The sequence below is a fragment of the Cucurbita maxima genome, unplaced genomic scaffold, assembly GCF_002738345.1.
Source record: "Cucurbita maxima cultivar Rimu unplaced genomic scaffold, Cmax_1.0 Cma_Scf00044, whole genome shotgun sequence".
Taxonomy (NCBI): Eukaryota; Viridiplantae; Streptophyta; class Magnoliopsida; order Cucurbitales; family Cucurbitaceae; genus Cucurbita; species Cucurbita maxima.
Window position 1 is genome coordinate 681,901 of NW_019272060.1, and position 19,782 is coordinate 701,682.

At 35.8% G+C, this 19,782-nt stretch overlaps 1 long non-coding RNA gene across 1 annotated transcript; it reads right to left on the bottom strand.

The window, feature by feature from the left end:
* Positions 1 to 1,879: 1,879 nt before the first annotated feature.
* On the bottom strand, positions 1,880 to 19,534 carry LOC111470387. The gene is made up of 3 exons (XR_002715034.1): positions 19,524 to 19,534; positions 8,477 to 8,482; positions 1,880 to 1,973 (listed from the first exon to the last, which is right to left on the bottom strand). It is a non-coding gene; the product is annotated as an uncharacterized LOC111470387 (long non-coding RNA).
* Between the last annotated feature and the right edge of the window lie 248 nt (positions 19,535 to 19,782).

Genomic DNA, 19,782 nt, shown 5'->3' on the forward strand with positions numbered 1-19,782 from the left:
GATGAGGAGGATACTCAAAGAGATTGGTCACGCTCAAATAGAAAGAATAAAGCTATTGTGTGTAATACTTCAACTATTAAACTATCAAAAAATTCAGTTCTACATGGACGTTCCAAACACATAAGAAAGCCTTTCGGAAGTTGCGTGAAGAACTTGGTGTGTGGAGAGTTTTTCTGACTTGAACTAATTCTTGACAAAGAAGAATAAGTTCAAGGGAGGAATTTTTAGAAGAATTTGATTAGGTTAAAAAGAGTTATGAATATCTGTAGGGATTTGGTTTAAATATTTTTCCTATTTGTTTCCGTTTCCAAGATTGATAGGTTAGTTCCTATGTAGGGTTATTTGTAAGGCTATAAAAGTCAAGTTCAGTATTCAATAACATTATCACTTCAAACTTCAATTGTTTATGTTTCTAGCTTAGTCATGTCAAAACCTAATAATTCACTAATTAGATTGTTAATTAAGACAAATTTTCATAGTTTTAGGGATTAAAACAGATTAGAAAGTCTGAGTTTACAAGTCTTGAAGTCCTACTATTCATGGTAAGAAATGAAATGGGTCATTGCAGAATAGGCAAGTCAATGTTTGACCTGCTCGCACATTAAGGCAGTGATCTTGAGGACTACTACAACCCTCGAGTGTTTTTCAATGGAAGTGAGAAGATGTCACTATAGATTTCATCTTAAGGCTGTCAAAGACAAAGAAAACATTCACTGTCATATAGGTCATCATAGACAAATTGACTAACTCTACCCACTGCATCCCAGTAAACTTATTCCGTAGATAAGTGAGCTCAATTATACATGAAAGGGATTATTGGATTGTTGGCTAAAGGGCCATTGTAAGTCTCCTATTCAACTAGGTTTTCTGTTCATTTAGAGATTGCTAAACATTCCTCTCTCTTTATTGGATATTTCAATTGGATTGATATTAAATTTTATTGGTTGATCACCCATTCTAAGCATTATAATTTTGTTGTGAACATCTGTCCTACCTATTTTTAAGAACGATCTTTCCAAAATGATTGGTACATTACTTCTGCTTCATAATCCAACAGGACAAAGTACATGAAAAATATATTTGTCTAAGAATAAAATGTCTTCAATTCTATAGGATGAGTGATCAAATGATCTACTAATTGAAGCGTTGTCTAGCTTCCTCAATGCATAGCTTTTTGAAGAAGGACAACGACGTTAGGTTAATGCTCACTCCCAAATCACACAAAGCTCTGCCAACTCATTTCCTTCAATTGCTGCTGGAATAGTTAATGAGCTAAGGTATTTTTCCTTTGATGTGATATTATTCTAAAAAATTACGACACTATCTTGAATTCTTAGAACTTTTTTCTATTAGCGAGGGTGTTCTTTAAAAACTTGACCGAGTTGGACGTTTGTTTTAATGTCTCTACTAAAAGAATATTAATGTGAATCTCCTTCAAGATATTCATGAATTTCTTGAAATAGATTTCCTCCTTTCTCTGTGCTTGCTGATTTGATTGAAGACACTTTAGACTCTTCACTTCTTTTTCTTTTAGTTTTTTTCGTTTTGCTAAACATCTTCTTCTTTTTCTGAAGTTGGAGATGACTCTTGATCGAAATATGTCGAAACAACTATAAGAAGCAAAGAAACAACTTGACGGGAGATATCTTTTGGAGCAAAGAAATCTTAAGCGTTTAGCTTTTCAATTCTCAGTGTTGTTGTGAAATGAGCGTACATCTCATTAAGATTTATAGTGGATAAATCACTAACTACCTTCCTAAACTTTCTCCTCAACCAAAGAACTACTAACAATATTTCTAATTAAAACACAAAATTTGGTCTATCATTTGACAACTACTCCCAATTCTTCTATAGTTGCTTCTTCTATAGTTACTTATTCTATAGTTGCTTCATAAGTTAGTAACTTATTCTACTAAGTCTGCTAACAATTCTCCTAAGCTTACTCTATAAGTTAGTAACTTATTCTACTAACTCTTGATTGAGAGTTTTTGGTGTCCGTTTGTAGCTTCTTATGGGGTCTATTTGAAATTCTAAATTTCTTAAGGAGGCTTGCTGACTCTATATCATACTATAATTCCTAGCCATGCATTCTTTTGTTAGACTTTTGAGAGATGTTTTCAGAATCTATTGATCTTGGCTGGTTCTTCTCCCTTGGATATTAGCTTGTTGGGATCCATAAATCATTTGATTTTGAAGTAAAAAAATCAAGGGGATAATTCACCTCGGGTAGTATTTGCTGATTGTACATGCTTTGTTCATTCTTGGATGATTTCTCTGTTAGATCACTCAACAACTCACACACTTGATCAAGATCAAGATGAACACAAGGACAGGAGAGAAAATTCAAGGAATACTCACACAATTGATCAAGATGAACACAAGAACCTGAGAGAAAATTCAATGAAAAATATTTGCTAAAGATTTAATTGATAACTTCAAGTTCAAGCATGTAGAGCAAGAGAGAATTAAAAAAATAGAAGAAAGGACATTTTTAAAGCGATGGCTAATGAGATATATAAATGGTTTAGTTTAGTGAATATAGTTTTAACATATTTCTAATAAATAGAATACTGGATAAGTTTAGTGAATATAGTTTTAACATATTTCTAATAAATAGAATACTAAATATATCCCTACCAAATATTTACGGAAATATCTCCCATATATATCTCTCTTTACAAATATCCACTATATATATTTCTAAACGAATTTTTTTACCATAAATAGGCATCAATCTTCGTATCTCAAACAATTTCCGTGGTACACTCAACCAAAAATTTCATTTTCAATCTTCACCACATCACACCAATTGAGGATTTGTACAACCTCAATGTTCCAACATCAACATATTTTGTCAACAAGTTTGCTGGATTCTTTGCGCCCTCTATCTCTTCCAAACACATCACCATCTTCTACTAACCTGCGACTGAAATGGTATCCTCTTCTGTGTTTTTTCTTTGAATGATAGACCGAGTTCTTCATCAACTGTATGACACTCTAAATATATGTATAAAGAACATTCATGTGCTGCTTCTTGCCCAATTCTTCTAGATAGTCTGTCATCCATATCATCTATTTTCCAGCTTCAATTATTGCCACGTACTTAGCCTCAATAGGTGAAAATGCAATGCATTTCTAAAGCTTAGACGTCCCATCATCCATGGCTTGTTCCCACTTGGTTGTATTCTCCAGTAGTAGGGTCTCATCAAAGGGCTCTAATTCCCCTTCATTAGTCAGCAACAGATAATGGAATGAAGGGACATACCTATCTGGTACTTTGATAGCTCTAGATGATCTTTTCAACACCTGCTCAGGTATCACTTGCTCCACCTCTGGTTCCTCAGCGAAAGTCTCAAAATTTTCTTAAGTATCTACAACAACATCACTCTGGAATTGTTCAGCAACTCAATCTCAACTCCCACTTGCTTCATTATCCCGGAACCTTTCTTCTATTTGTCCTTGTACAAGACATTTACATCAAAAGTCACGTCACAATGTCTCAGGACTTTTCTGTTCTTGTCATCCCAAAACTTGTACTTGAACATATCAGAATCATAGCCTATGAGATAACACTTTACAGGCTCAACGTCAAACTTGTCACTCTTCTCCGGATCAACACAAACATACGCAGTACATCCAAAAGTTCTCAAGTGAAAGTACTTGAGTTCTTTTCCTGTCTATACTTCCTCTTGCAACTTGAACTCCAAGGGTATTGACGACCCTCTATTGATCAAGTAGACTGTTGTATTTACAACATCGACCCAAAATGTCTTTGGCAATTCAGAATGAATCCTCGTACTCTTGGCCTGCTCATTCAATGTTCTGTTCATCTTTTCTGCAACATCATTTTGTCTTGCTTTACTAGGAACTATTCTCATTAATCGAGTTCCCTCAGCTACACAAAATTCTTTGAATTTTGACTTGTCGTACTCTCCTCCATTGTCAGACCTAAGCATTTGATCTTCAAGCAGGTTTGATTTTCAACTTCAGTGTTCCACTTCTTGAAGGTGGCAAACACATCTGACTTGTGTTTCAGGAAATAAATTCATACCTTCCTGTTGAAATCATCAATGAAGGGGACGTAGAACTTTGATCCACCACCAAGTGTTGAAAGTGGAGATGGTCCACAAACGTTTGTATGGACCATTTCCAACCGCACTTTCTTCAATTCTTTGGCAGTTTTTGTGAAACTAACTATAGAAACCGAAATTGGCTTTGTTGGAATAAACTTAAATTATGAAGATTAGTTTTTGCTTAAAATAAATTAAGATAGTATTTAGTTAACTTGAGTGGGTTAATTCGAGTGAGTTTTAAAATTTAGTGGGTTTATGGGTTAGAAAATGGTGCCATTCTGATGACCATATTTAACTTCTAGAAAGCCTTATAAATGAGTTTGTTTTTCATTGTAAAAGAAGAGCAAGAGCAAGAAGAGGAGCAAGAGCAAACAGAGCAAGAGCAAAGAGTGCAAGAGAAAAGAAAAATAGTGAGTTAAAGAAGTACAGTGCAATAGAAAAAGTTTTTTTTTTAGTATTCTTTCTCTTCAGGTCTCTCCCCTCTCGACATCTCCTTCACAAGTACGCGAGTGGTACTTTCACAAAGCAGTATCGGAGCGTTTGATTGTTAGTGAGTGTGTGATTAATTCACAGATTCGTGAGTGTTATTTTTAACAAATTGGTATTAGAGCGAGTTTTATTTTAATAGGCTTCAGCCCAACTAGAGATGATCATGGTATCCGGCTTCACCCCCAACTGGGGTTCGTGAAGATATTTCTGGTACAGATAATCTTCAATCTGCATCTTCCAGAAACTGAAATCAGATCCATCAAACTTTTCAATTTTAATCTTTTGAACTTTCCAACTTCATAGATCTTGGTGAATTTCGCCTTATTCTGATACCAGTTGTCAAGATCGCTCAACAACGCACACACTCGATCAAGATGAACACAAAGAACAAAAGAAAAAATTCAAGGAGGAATATTGACTAAAGGTTTTATTGATGATTTCAAGTATGTACACGAATACCAGAATATTTTGAAAGCATTATCTAATAAGGTATAGTTATGGTTTCCGTTTACTAAATATAGTTTTAACAGATTTCTACCGAATATAATCTATCAAATGTATCTCTACTAAATCTTTACATTTACAAAGTATCTACTAGATCTTTTCTCGAAATATCTACATGTATATTTCTACAGATCTTTTCCTATAAATAGACGATATTCCTCCACTTTAGGTTGCAAGTATTTGAAGATGGATTATTCCTCTGGTTGCTTTGATAAGCTTGGTTTCCCACATAAAAAACTGAGATTGGATGGTTGGGACAATAGTTAACAGTGTGCTATTCTCCAATAGCTACTACTTGTACATACGACTCAATTACTGTTTTACTTACCATAGCTACTACTTGTACTCATGCTTTATTTATTGATCCTTGTCCGAATGCTAAAGTCTGTAAAACATTAGCCACCGAGGCTAAATGAACATTGATAGATGTTAAAACATTGATATCTTTTATTCATATGTTCTTCTTTTCTGGATTACTCTCACATCTAGCCATTGATAGTTGTTAGATACTAGTATTTGACAAGATAGCCCCTTTGTAGAAGCATCCGCCACTTGTTTTGTAGTAATTTTTAGTCATAAAAAAAATTCCATTTGGATACAATGCAGTATTTCATGATGACAGCCTCACTTAACAAATTTTCTCAAACGGCTTAAAATAAATTACTTCTTTTCTAAACCTTGATGGGTGGAAATACTTTGTCAAAACAAATTTGCCAAACTATACCAGGAATCAATTGTGTGTTCAACCATGCATTTCTGTTGAGCGTTTGTAGCTTGCGTTCGTTGTTCTTTAGTGTCTACCTTAACGTTCTTTAAATTTCAAGATTGAGTAGTAATTCCGAACCTGTACTATCATTCATGCACTTCTAAACTACTACTCCATGTTTTGCATTTGTGTTTTACTCTTGTACCTAAGGTGTAGTTTTACAAAAGAAATTGAGAAAAAGAAAATTCAATTAAATTCTCCCACCATCGCGCAAAAACTTGACCGTGTTTGTGATATGGTTAAAATTTTGGTTAGTTTCTTCACACTATGAGCAAGTATACACAATCACAAATAACTAGTAGGGAAATTATTGATTCTACTAAGAGTTTATATAAATTTCTTAACTCATTATGGTGCATTTTGTTCAAGCAAGAGATTACACATGCATAGTTAACCGTTTAGTCTTAGCTCTCTCTAGAGTCACCAAGGATGCTGATTTTCATCACACACGCTACACACCCCAATTTTGCTATGATAACTATTATGCTAGTTGATTTTCCCTCGTAATCGTTTTTCAACGTACCTAGAGTTTTTGTTGTTACTTAATATCCCTATTAAGTTACTTAAGCTTTCTAGCTTTAGTTCATTAAGCAGACAATGAAAATCAATTTAAAAATCCCCATATAGTTTAACAACCTAATCCGTTGTCCCCTTCTTTACGGAGGTAGCCTATAACTTCCTTCAAGTGCAACGTAATCAATACAACAAGCTGAACTTTCTACGTAAAGAAAAGATATATAATAAAATCATAGCCAATATGCATCTATATGCATGGATAAGACATTAAGTCCGTCGATAATAAACTATTTTGGGTCGAGGCATTTTTTTTTTTTGTGCATGGGATGTGAATACTACGTGATGTATTTATGAGTAGACTAGTACTAAGTAGCCTACTAACTTCTTTTCGTGAGACTATTAACTTCATAATCACAGTACAAATTTTGCTAAATCTAAACATGTTCATCAATACATCACGTAGCTTTCAAATCCCATGCATAGTAAGTCATGATATAACGTAGTAATATCATTTATTTTTTTCTTAAGGCATACCTAATGGTGACAAAGCACCTATTGTAAGGCTATGGAAACATATTGAGTCTTCATTTTAGGCTAGTCTACATAATTCTTAAGTTTTAATACCAACTGTTACATCTCTAATTTTCTATTAAAAAGAAGGTTGTCACTCTATGCATGACATAACTAATACGTGCAAGAAACATTCATTTAAAATATTTCATAAAAGGTTCCATGGATAACATTCCTAATAACTTCTTTAAAGATAAGTGAAATTGTTATGAAAGAAGAAAGGCGAAATATAAATGACATGAATTTAAATAAAAGAAGACTAGTCCTAATCTAACTTGAGGACGACCAAATAGACATGAATGCGATTACTCTAACTCTGGTTTTATGGCCTTCATTAGAACATCTTCATCCGTATAGAGGTGTCTTAGTTTTACCTAAAAAATATAAGAGCAGCACGTGACTTGAGTATTTTAAGAAATATTGAATAAGTAACATAAGACCAGAGTTAGAAAATGCAAACACGCGATATGGAGGAACCTATCCTTTTATAAAAACATCATGACATGGCCTTAGGTTGCTTTCTAGTTCCGTCAGGGTTGATATGTAATACTTCCATACACACAGTCCACGCACGCGCATATGGACCCACCAAGTGGCGTACCCCCTAAGTTTGGCTCATCGGCCTAGCACATGTTGGTGCTACTCGACACCACAAAGGGAAAGGACCTACATAACATCATGGTGAACATAAATGTTATAAGGTATGCATCCATACTAATCATAATGGAGAAGCAGCCGATGCATATGATAAACAAAATGCATGAGATCACCCTAGCTTAAAATCATGACATAATTTTATGATGCAAGTCAAACCTCCATTTAATAACAACACAACAAGCCTATAAATCATCTATACATAATCCCTGTCAAATCTTTCGTATTAACACTGCTTACATGGCATAGTGTATGAACGTTCACGCATTATAGGTTATCAATAGCATTAACATAATTCCACTACAACATGACATAATAACACTATAGCATAGCTTATAAACATGACATACTACAACATAGCATAACATGACATAGCACAATATATTATAGTGTAGTATAGCATCATAATAATAAAACCTTCCTTTGTGATGTAGTCAGATATGCCTTCCTATTCCTTCATCTTCATCGCATACTGGTTAGAGTCGTACATGTTTTACTCGATCAGCCCCCTGAAAACATTTTCAAAGTGTCCCATGCTTCTTTGTCACAGTTGCTGTCTTTTAAAATTTGACTCATCAACCGCTTGAAATAATAGGCACAACGTAGTTTTGTCCTTCATCCATGCTTGTTTTCGCGACCAAATCTCATTTACTTTAGTGCTTCAATTTGCTTCGATTTGGTGTAACCGTCCACAACCACTACCCACACATCTTGTGCTGGGAGTAAGGCTTGCATCTGAATATTGCAGTTGTTGTAGTTCGACTTCAGTAGATGTGCAGCGGTACATCACCCAACTTGTACCACCCACATCTTTCCTTGGCATTTTTGACTCTGATACCATTTTGTTGGAGCAACATAAAATTTTATGGAAGAGGGGTGAAATTCTCTAAACTTTTAAATCTACCTTCTACTCAAGCAAGAGATGCTTTCACTTCTTAAATTGAGTTGTTTTGAAATCTTTACCTAGCCTCTTTATAGAGGCCTTTTGGAACATAATTCATGAATAATCTAATACATATAAATCTATCTCTAAAATGTATACAATACAATGGACTTTATTTTTAAAATCTTTCCATGTAAGTTAAGTTTACTTATCAACCGTCTCAACAGTGAATCTTCAAAATTCATGTAGTCGAATAGTGTACCACTATCGACGATAACTGCACGATTGGGATTGAGATGGGAACTCACTGAAATCTTGTGGTGTGCTGTGAGAGCGCAACTACTATCATCAGTGAGTGGAGAAATTGTTTTTGAAAAGTTTTGGGAGTTACAAGTGCTTAACCAAGAGAGAGGAAGGTCTGTAAATGGTCAAGCTTTGAGGGAGAGATGGGCCAAAGATGGGGGAAATTTCGTAAATTCGAGGGAGAGGAAATAACCAATTTTGATTTTTTTTTTTTTTTTCAGTTGTTCCAATCTACATCCACAATGCTATGACCTAAAGATTGTTCATTGTGAGAATCTATTCCTTTTGACTCTCACTCGTGCAATTTTGTTGAATGTGTGAGATCCCACATTGGTTAGGGAGGAGAACGAAACATCATTTGTAAGGGTGTGGAATCCTCTCCCAACCAAACGTGTTTTAAAAACTTTGAGGGGAAGCACGAAAGGGAAAACTCAAAGAGGACGATATTTGCTAGCAGTGGACTTGAACTTTTACAAATGGTATCAGAGCTAGAGGTCGGGCGATGTGCCAACACCCTGAAAGGGGGTGGACATGAGGCAGTGTGCCAGCAAGAACGTTGGGTCCCGAAGGGGTGGATTGGTGATCCCACATTGATTAGAGAAGGGAATGAGGGTTAGCAAGGACGCTGGCTCTCAAAGGGGGGTAAATTATGAGATCTCATATCGGTTGGAGAGGAGAACAAAGCATCCTTTCTAAGGGTGTGGAAACTTCTCCCTAGTAGACGCGTTTTAAAGCCTTGAGGGAAAGCCCAAAGAAGATAACATCTTTTAGCGGTGGGCTTGGGCTGTTACAAATGGTATCAGATTCAGACATCGGGCGATGTACCAGTGAAGTGGCCAAGCCCCAAAGGGGGTGGACAGGAGGCGGTGTGCCAACAAGAACGCTGGATAAGGGTGTGGAACAAGGTAATCTAAATCTTACTCTCCTTGTAGTGATTCTATATCATAAATATTTTTTATAAGGGTCTGGAAATCTCTCACTAGCAGAAGCATTTGAAAGCCTTGAAAGAAAGATGACAATATCTGCTAGTAACGAGCTTGAGCAGTCACAAAAGATCTCAATTTAGACACAAAGTGAAAGCATAAGAACATGATGTTGTGCCTTTTGAGTCTCACAACTTCTCTCATTGGACAAAGATAGCTTTCTTGTGGAGGACACCAATTTCCACATCTCTACCATTAGTTAGTTCTTAAATTTGAAAACATTTCAACAACTCATGTGAAATCCCATTGGAAAAACAAAGATATCTTTAATTTTGTGTTTGGATTTCAGATTTTATGTTATTATAGTCAAAATGAGGTGAGAATTGAGATGTTAGAGCCTCTAAGAATCTAAAGTTGTCATTTTAAGACTTCATCCCGACATTCTTTTTACAAAAAATTGTCTAAATTTGGATCCATTAAGTCTTTAAAAGGTTAGAAACTCAAAATTGGTCCTTTCTAGAGCACAATGTTTGTACAAAAGTTCGATAAAACTTGGACATGGTAGAATTCTATCGTACTAGAGTTTGTCTTGATGTTTGTACCAAAGTATGTTAAAACCATAATGTTTGGACCAAAGTTCGTCTAAACTTCAACTAATTGGAGTTACGGAGGATTGAAACCTAAAGTTCGTAATTTCCTCTACTCATCTCGATGTTTGGTCCAATGTTTGTCCAAACTTTGATCTGTAAGCTCAATGAATTTGTCATTACAAGAATTCTTCTTGATGTTTGGACAAAGTTTATCCCAACTTTGATCAGTTAGAATTTTGGAGATTTAGAAACCCAACGTTCGTTCTTTGTAGGGTTTATTTCGATGTTTGTGTACAAATATCTGTCCTAAAACTTTTAGGTACTCTTTCCATGATAGCAACAATCAAGTATCTTCCTCACAAATATCAGTCCTAGATAATATATTATACAAATGAGATACTAAAATTTTGATGAATTTTCTCCAATATCATGTATCATTTGACTAGTTCAAGTCTTGTGCTACTCTTATACTTCACCTATTTCAGGTAAAGATAAGGTACCATTGTATGGTTGACGATTGCATTGTGCTAAAGATCATAGAACCTTGGAATGGTTGACGGTTGCGTTGTGCTAAAGATCATAGAACCTGAGTTAGGTTAGTTGCATTGGACATTGTTTTTAATCTTTTCTTTGATTTTATTTTATTTTGTATTGAATATTTTTCATTGTTTTATCTTAAGATTTATATGCAAATGTGTACGTGCATGTCATCGCTTTATGAAATTATTTTAAATGACCGCATAAAAAGGTTATGTTATGCATATGGTAGCAACTCTATTTCAGTAAAAAGTTAGGGTCGTTACATTAAATGCCTCCACAAGTATCAAAAAATGACTCCGATTGACTAAAAATTGTAGTAAAGGGTCTAAGCATATTAGACTCTAGCCAGATAAACCGATCATTAAAGGGTTCGAAAATATCAAATTCGAGCTAGGTCAGCATAGAGGTCGAGCTAGAGCCATCAGAACATGAATTCTCCAACTAGTTCTGAATCGCCAAAATAGGATAAAACGAAGCAATTGTTATGACTCAATCAACTATGGACCTCCTTATATTAGAGATTCTAATTTTTTTTTTTTCCTTGGCAATGTAATGACCACATTTTTATTATTTCTTTTATTTATTTATTTTTCTTTTGTTACATAGTCACATACAAGCAAGTGCAATTGACTATTTGAATAATATAAAAATATCACAATTAAAGATCATAGCCCAATTGAATCAAGTCCACTAATGGTAAGAGTCCAATTATCAAGAAGACTATTTAGCCTAATATGAAACTATTATCTATGAAAATTTAAATATCTAGACATTTTAGAAATAATGTCGAAGAAGATAAATGAGTGATCCACGTTATCTATTTGTATTACCAATACTTCTCTACCCCCACTAAATTTGCATACAAGAAAAGTACCGTGAGTAGCATTCGAAAAAAGTGTATTATAATTTGTTCTTGATTTGTCTTAATAAAGAGGGCAAGTATTTACCACAAAAGAGTTTCACTTTCAACCAAATATACCCTCTTGGAATCAATTCACCTAAACACCAAATCTTGATGTGTTGTCCCCCATGATAGCTAATACAAGCACTACAAAAAAAAAAAAAAAAAAAAAAAAAAAAAAAAAAAAAAAAAAAAAAAAAAAAAAAATCATGTTTCTAAAGGTGATCAACAATGAGAGATTGAAAGTTGAGATGCTACTCAATCGAGTAGAGCCACTATCATCAAAGACAATGATAAAGGAATGACTTTTGTACGAGAAAATCCGTCCTAATATGATACTCCATTTGATTCCTCACTAATTGCTTAACTTTTCCCCATATGATAAGAAACTCAATTCAAACTCAATATGGTGGACTACTTAGAGTTCAACCTCGTATTTCATGCGATATACTCAAAGGATTGGTAACCTGATAATGTCTATCTAAAATCAACGAGATATTACTTGTAACGGCTCAAGCCCACCGCTCACAGATATTGTCTTCTTTTGGGTTTTTCTTTCGAGCTTCCCCTCAACATATTAAAACGCATATGCTAGGCTCCCCAACCGATGTGAGATCTCACAATCCACTTCCCTTCGAAGCTCAACGTCCCCACTGGTACTCGTTCTCTTTTCCAATCGATGTAGGACCTCCTAATCCACCCCCCTTCAGAATGCAGTCCCATCGCTAGCACATTGTCCGTTTTCCAACCGATGTGGGATCTCACAATTCGCCCCCCCCCCCCCTCCCACACCAATTGGACAAGAGAACGAGTGTCAGTGGACGCTGGCACTCGTTCTCTTCTTCAATCGATATGGGACTCCCTAATCCACGTCCTTTGGGACCCAGCCTCCTCTCCGGCACATCGTCCGTTCTGCAATTGATGTGGGATCTCACAATCTACCCCCTTTGAGGCTAGCGTCCTCGCCCACACTTGTTCTCTTCTCCAATCGATGTGGGACCCCCCAATCCACCTCCCTTCGAGATTGAGCCTACTCACCGGCATATCATCTGGTGTCTGTCTCTGATACCATTTGTAGCTACCCAAGCTTATCGCTAATAGATATTGTCCTATTTGGCCTTTCTTTCAAAGTTTTTAAAGCTTAAGAAAAGGTATTCATACTCTTATAAAGAATGTTCCGTTCTCCTCTCCAATCGATGAGGATCTTCGTTACTCTTTTTCTAGCTCGGAAGAATATTAAAATGTGAAATGGCCTATTGCTTAGCAAAATTTTTGAATACTGAAATGAAATGGAACGAATTTTGACTGGTTTACCCACTTAGAGACTCAGTCTATTGGCAATTGAAAGCTATTCACGAAAATGATTCCCTAAATCACTTTTGCAGCTCGAATCTAACTGTTGGCATGATGGATCTCACCAATACCAAACAACAAAAAGATGACCAAATTATTAGCTTTATCGGTTGTTGGAGAGCTATAATCTCGACGATAATGTATACTTATCGAGGATTGTCTTGTTGAAATGTGTATGTGATGTTCAAAGCATAAGCCCATCGCTTTAAATTCTTCGGTGCTTAAGCTAATTCTAAGTGATTTGAACCATAACCAAGTGAATTGTTGTATTAATTCTAATGGTTTATGCTTAAAAATGAGCCAAAGGGTTGCATTAGCGGGTCAATTGTCCTTTCCTAACGTAGATATCTATGGCTTATTTATGGTTTATTCAATAGATATACATAAATATAACTACATGTACAGTAAAAGGCTATATCTAGTAAAGCTATAGGTAAATTACTATATATATATATATAGTAGATGGTTATATCTATTAAAATCATATATAATAAACAGAACAATATATATACATTTTAGATAGTGTCACGAAAGAAGTACTTTTTGTGTTCTCTCTATTCTATTTTACTATGCATACTTAAGTCATCGATAAAATCCCTAGCCAATATTTTTCATTGTATTTTTCTCTCTCTTGACCTTTGTTTTTATTTAGATCGAGTGTGTGTTGTTGTTGGTCCTAACATTTCTCACTTAATCTAGACTGTGAATTTTAATCATTATTAATTTTAATATCCGAGTAAGGTAGGAGTACATGAATAAACCGAGATCACATTTGAATTAGAGCGATTTTAAGAATAGGATGACTAAGGAGACTTAAAAGAATTGAAAGTTACTATCTATACCAATAAAGTGCATTTCATACCTCTAGAAAACATGTGAGTAACGACAAATTATGTTAAATAAACTTAGATTCGATTGTAGGAATGCAGAGAAATATTGCGGCCATTAAATGCCTCCAAATTTTTATCCAAATTATGAACATGGGTCGTTACTCGAGAACAAAATCAATAGTAATAGTAACAAACAAGGTTAGCTGAGAACAAAATCAATAGTAATAAACAAGGTTAGCTAAGTTTAGTTCAAAATATAATACATTAAGAATACTTAAAAGCTCGGTTAAGCAATGAATGTAGTCACCACAGCTACATCAGCTGAATTCAGCCTTCCTTAATTCTTACCTAAAGGAATTCAATTCATATTGAACGGAAACTGAAAATGAAGTAATAACCAGCCATAAGAAGAGTTAAACTTAAGCTAACAAAGTGATGTAATGATCATAAAAGTAATAACCAATCAAAGGAGAAGTAATGATGATATGAGTCGACTAACCCTAATCTGTTGCCTTGGACCAAAACTAATAATATTACTCTTTAAGCTTGAGATGTAATATACCTTGGTCGAAAGATGTTGATTGTTGTTCTTGCCTTGAAATAAGATGAATTTTTTGTCTTGGATCAATATAATTGGTCCACTGTTGAACTTCATTAACCTTGTTCGGCACTTAGTCGCATATTGCACGTATCTTTCATAAGAGTAATACTTGATTATGCTCTTTTTCTTCTAGGGGTTGACATCGTAATGGGTTTTTGAGATATTGTCATGGCCTCCTCGGTAGCCATATCCGCGACCATGCCCATGACCTTTGGTTTCCTTGTTATGGTCGCCGCATTCCTTCTTTCCTGAAAAAGACGAATCAATCCAATCTTTCTCTTTTGTCAATGCAAGTCATTTCTCAGTGTGTGAGAAAGAAGTGCTTCTCCTCCTCTCATTATAGGCAAAAAATCTCTCCTCATTGGCCTTATGATGATGACATCTTCAACTAACACCTTATTGAGGAAGTCGAACTGTTTGATGGAGGTAAAAATCCACATGAATCTCGGAGGGGGTACGAATTGAAGGAACTTCTTGACGATAGAGATCTTCTCCACCTTGTCGCCTAACGAACGAATGTCAATCATCGTCTCCCACGTAGCCTTTGTCAAACCCTTCTCTACTAACATGAGAAAGCCGTCTTCAGGGATTACTTAGTATGCTAGTGATGGGTTTGGACAGTTGCAAATGGTATCAAAGCCAGACACCGGGTGATGTGCCAGTGAAGAGACTAAGCCCCAAAGGGGTTGGACACGAGGCAGTGTGCAAACAAGGACGCTGGCCCCGAAAGAGGTGGGTTGGGAGACCCCACATCGATTGAAAAAGAGAATGAGTGTCAATGGGAACGTTAGGCCCTGAAAAGAGTGCATTGTGAGATCTCACTTTGGTTTGGAAGGAGAAAGAAACATTTTTTATGAAGGTGTGGAAATCACTCCCTACCCGAGACATTTAAAAAACTTGGAGGAGAAGTAGGGAGAGAGCCCATAAAGACAATATCTACTAGTTGTGGGCTTGAAACGTTACAACAATTCTCACCAATTAAGAAGGTTAGAAATTAATTAAGCTAAATTCATGATACACATGCAGAATTTTAGATGCATGGAGGTTCTTTTGTCAAGGACATGAATGATATGTATGTATGCGTTTATTTAATTTGTATTTCCTAGTTGTGTTTCTTGGATATTATACATATGGTCAATTTTTTGTCTTTGTAACAAAGCCAAACAAAGACATACGAAGAAATTCAAAGACAGTTGAAGATAAAGAAACATTATTTATTTTATTTTTTTTATGTTAAATGTTGTTAGAGAACAAGTTTGTTCTCTTAAACCAGTGACATTTAGGTGAAGTATTGTGTGTCTGATCGACATTTCGAATAAAGTTGTATTAGATTAGAGGTCAAAAAAAATGTGATTGTGGCATCAATTTATTTGATTCGAAGGAAAGAAGCATTTAAATTATAAAAACATACAACTATTTACAATATCCAAAATTTAGTTTTGGAGTTTAGGCACATTAGATAACTAAATTCAAAAGGATCCACACAAAAATGGACACAATATCCAAAATTTAAGTTTGGCTCTCTATGGCGCGTGTCCTCGACCAGCTAGTCTGTAACAACCGAAAAAAATTATGAACAAAAAGGTTGTTCCACATTTGTCGGAGAGAATGAACTCCAATATTGTTCGACTTACTGAATCACAACAATTGCTCCATTTCATCTTACTTGGACGGTTTGGAGCCAATCGAATTTCCAACGACTTTAACTTGACTTCTCGACTGATCCAACTTAAGTCTTATACGTTTGGACCATTTTCTACCATTTTCAACTTTTCGGAGTTTTTTTTTTTTTTTTTTTTTTTAAACACCTTTGGAGGCTTACAAGGTGAGTATGGCTACTATTTAGCTGATTTAAATTATTTAGAGGTAAGTTTAGGTTATTTTATGTAATTAAATGAGTCAATTTTCATACTAGAATTGTAAATTAACATTGTGAGACAGGTTCGGAATTAAATTTTAAGGAGAACTTTAAGCTAACATCAAAGGAGCTAATGACTTTGACTTAGACCAACCAAGTAAGTGACTTTACTATTGACTTTGTTGGATGTGTTGTTTGATAGTGAAAATTTGAGAAAATCAATCAAAGTCAAGTTTGAAAGGTAAATTGGTTATTTCTCTGGGCCAACGTGAACATTCTCAAAGTAGCACACAACCGTACACCCCTTGGAGTGAGGCTTGCAAGCCAACCATGGCATTCCTTCTCATAGCACCAACTTTTACGGAAGCAAAGTCTAGACTGCTGCTAACTAACTGAAATCAATGTGCCTTAGAAAGATTACGAGAATTGTGCCCTACTTATGAGCTTGATTGCTACTGATAACTCTCCAAAAGTAGAGCTATATCAAAACGTAATCTTGCACTCATACTCACCATTTTCTCACTACTCCATTTATTCTAATTAGTATACATGAAATAGTTAATTGTGGTTTAATATGAAAAGAATATCAATTTGCATAAATCGAGCTTAATTGTACACTTAATTGAGTTATTTGGTAAAATTCCAGAACATTTATGCCGAACCATGATGCTGTAGCAAATCTGGAAACAACACTACTTGCAAATCTGGAAATAAATTGTTGATCCTGATGCTGAAGCAATTTGGAATGCAAACTTTTCGGGGATGACATGAAAATTTTAATCTACGTCAGCAGTCCACGTGGATCATTGGTTACCAAATTAGAAACATTCTAGGTGAACGATTTTATTCTTTCTCAACCATAAATGAGAAGAAACAGACGTTATAAAAGAAAAAGGATACCTAAAAATGGAGGGAGAGCCACAATTTAGAAAGTAGATTTTCGGATTAGACAGCAGCAGCATCTGCTGTAGACGAAGATAACCATAATCCAGCCGCTGTTGACAGGAGAAGGAAAAGAAGATAAACAAGAACGGCAACATAGCGGGATAACTCTCTATTTCATTATTCTCTTTTCTTATTCCATCAATTTTACATGATAAAGATGTGGAATACTCTGTTTAATTCCGTTTGTAGGAGAACTAAACTCTATAGGCGAAGTGAGAGAGTTTTATATAGTTTAAGTATGTTGGCGGTATGACCTTAGTTTATTAAAGAGTTGTTATTAATGATTTACGTGTGTTTAAAGCTACTTTACATAGATATTTGTCTCTTATTCGGGAGAAGAGAGGGAGCAATGAAACCCTCCTAAATACTCTAGTTTCATCGCGAGGAGATTTGAAGGTAATAGAAGAGTTAGGAATAATTCTTTTCCGACAACCTTGTTAATAGGAATTAAAAACGGTTATGGAAATAATCACGATGGAGGACCCTCGGAATTGGGCTTGAGAATCTATTAAAAAGAACTAAAATCTACCACAAAACTCAACAACTTATCTATTTAATCTCTCTTAGCGGGACCTTCCTCATTATTGTTAATTTCCTCATCATTTTCTGTTTTTCCGACAATAGTGGCACTCTGCTTTGTTTCGTTTAATTAATTTAAAATCACCGAACACCTATTTGAATGTTATTCAAAAACTCACTTAATTTCGAGCGATAAAATTAACCGAAAAGATAGGTTCTTTGTGAAATCGATAATTTACTTATTACTTGCTTCTTGTGATAGTGTATACTTGCACTTTTTCTTGTGAATTTTACATCATTTTATTATATACATCCACAAGCAATCAGCTACTAATGATTTTTTGGAACACACCCAACTTGGTGTGCCTTCTGATTTTCTACTGCTCACATTGGAACTCCAAGCCCTTGGCAAATGAACTTGGTCTTACTTCTTGAGGGGTAAGGACTAACATCGTTGATGTGTTACACCCGACACACTTGAACTTAGGGTGTTTTGGTTCAACCCATTATTATCTTTGATGCTTGACAACACAACTGCCTTGTCGATACTAACACTTTTGATGCAATTGTGATGTCTTCATTCAACCCTCGGGTTCTTTTTCCTAACAATCTTGTTCGACTAGACACACAAAGTGTGGCTTTGTTACCAACTGTCACAGTTGTACATTTTCAACCGTATGACGTCATGATCTTGACACGCTCACAACAAGCTTTAAGAGAACTCCAAACCCCAAATACATTTTTCACACGCCTTTTTGGCTTCACTAGATCTTATGTGAGGTTTGTCTTTGCCAACCGAATACAACTTGTGCGGAATCTAAGCTAGTTCAGCCACACACACCGCCCGTGCATGCATGTTCAATCATCTGCAACTTAACCGTTTTGTCTGTATGTTAGGCCAAGTCATCGGCTTGACATTGCCTCTACTCGGGATCAAGGTCTCTCATGTTCAACATCGTATCTCATATTCTCATCTTGATTTCAAATTAACATGGCTCACATGTCTTGACGCCATCCTAAGTCGCAGAGTGTCGTCGGCATCATAGCTCTCACTCATGCCCATCAAGAACGAGCCCATGTGTCGCTCATAATACCGAAACATCTTGAACATCCATCCATTTTGGTTTTATCGAGGCTTTGGACCCTTTCGTGGCCGTGACATATCGTTTACAAACTTTGTATCGGATAGCAGGTGTCTGATCCAACCTCCAACACATGGGCTGGAGTGCAATGTCAGCACACTCATGTTGTCTGACACTGTCCTTGAAAGATTCATTTCAAAGGACGTCACCCGAGACACTCATCTCACAATGCTCACTCACACTGTGACACATGTATGTGCGAAATGGCAGCTCGCTTAGGTCACAAAGGCCTAGAGGTGGTGGAGAGTTGATACCATGTCTCTCCCTAAGGTACATTCTGAGGCATTTTTTGTCTGGGAAGTGTAGACATGAATTTGGTGAATGGTCATACGGTGTCGTGGAACATCCGTCCGGTTTTCGATTGACACCAAATTTGGTGAGCTTCCATCTTTCATATGTAAGGACTTAACTCCAGAACTGCATACCCGAATTTCTATGGTCTAGGGTCCTACCCAACCCTTTATCAAACCTATCTTTGTCCCTCATGTCAACATCGTTGCCTCCATCTCCCTTGTGCCTCAGTATGGCCTCAATGCACATATCTTTGGTGTGTTAGATGATACACAATCCTCCTCAATTCGCATCATCGCACATTCTTGTCTTAATCTTCGCGTGGTCGGTTGGGTGCCACTTCGTGTCGCCACCTTGTCATGACTGCATATGAGGGTCATGACCTACTCTCTTCATAGTACAATTGTGACATAGGGTACATGAGTGCGAATGTAAGTCTATTTTTTCCCTGTTCCACTTTCGTTTGTAAGTTTTTCTATCTAATTTCGAGACATTCTATTGTGACTTGATTTAGGACCTATCAAAGAAATT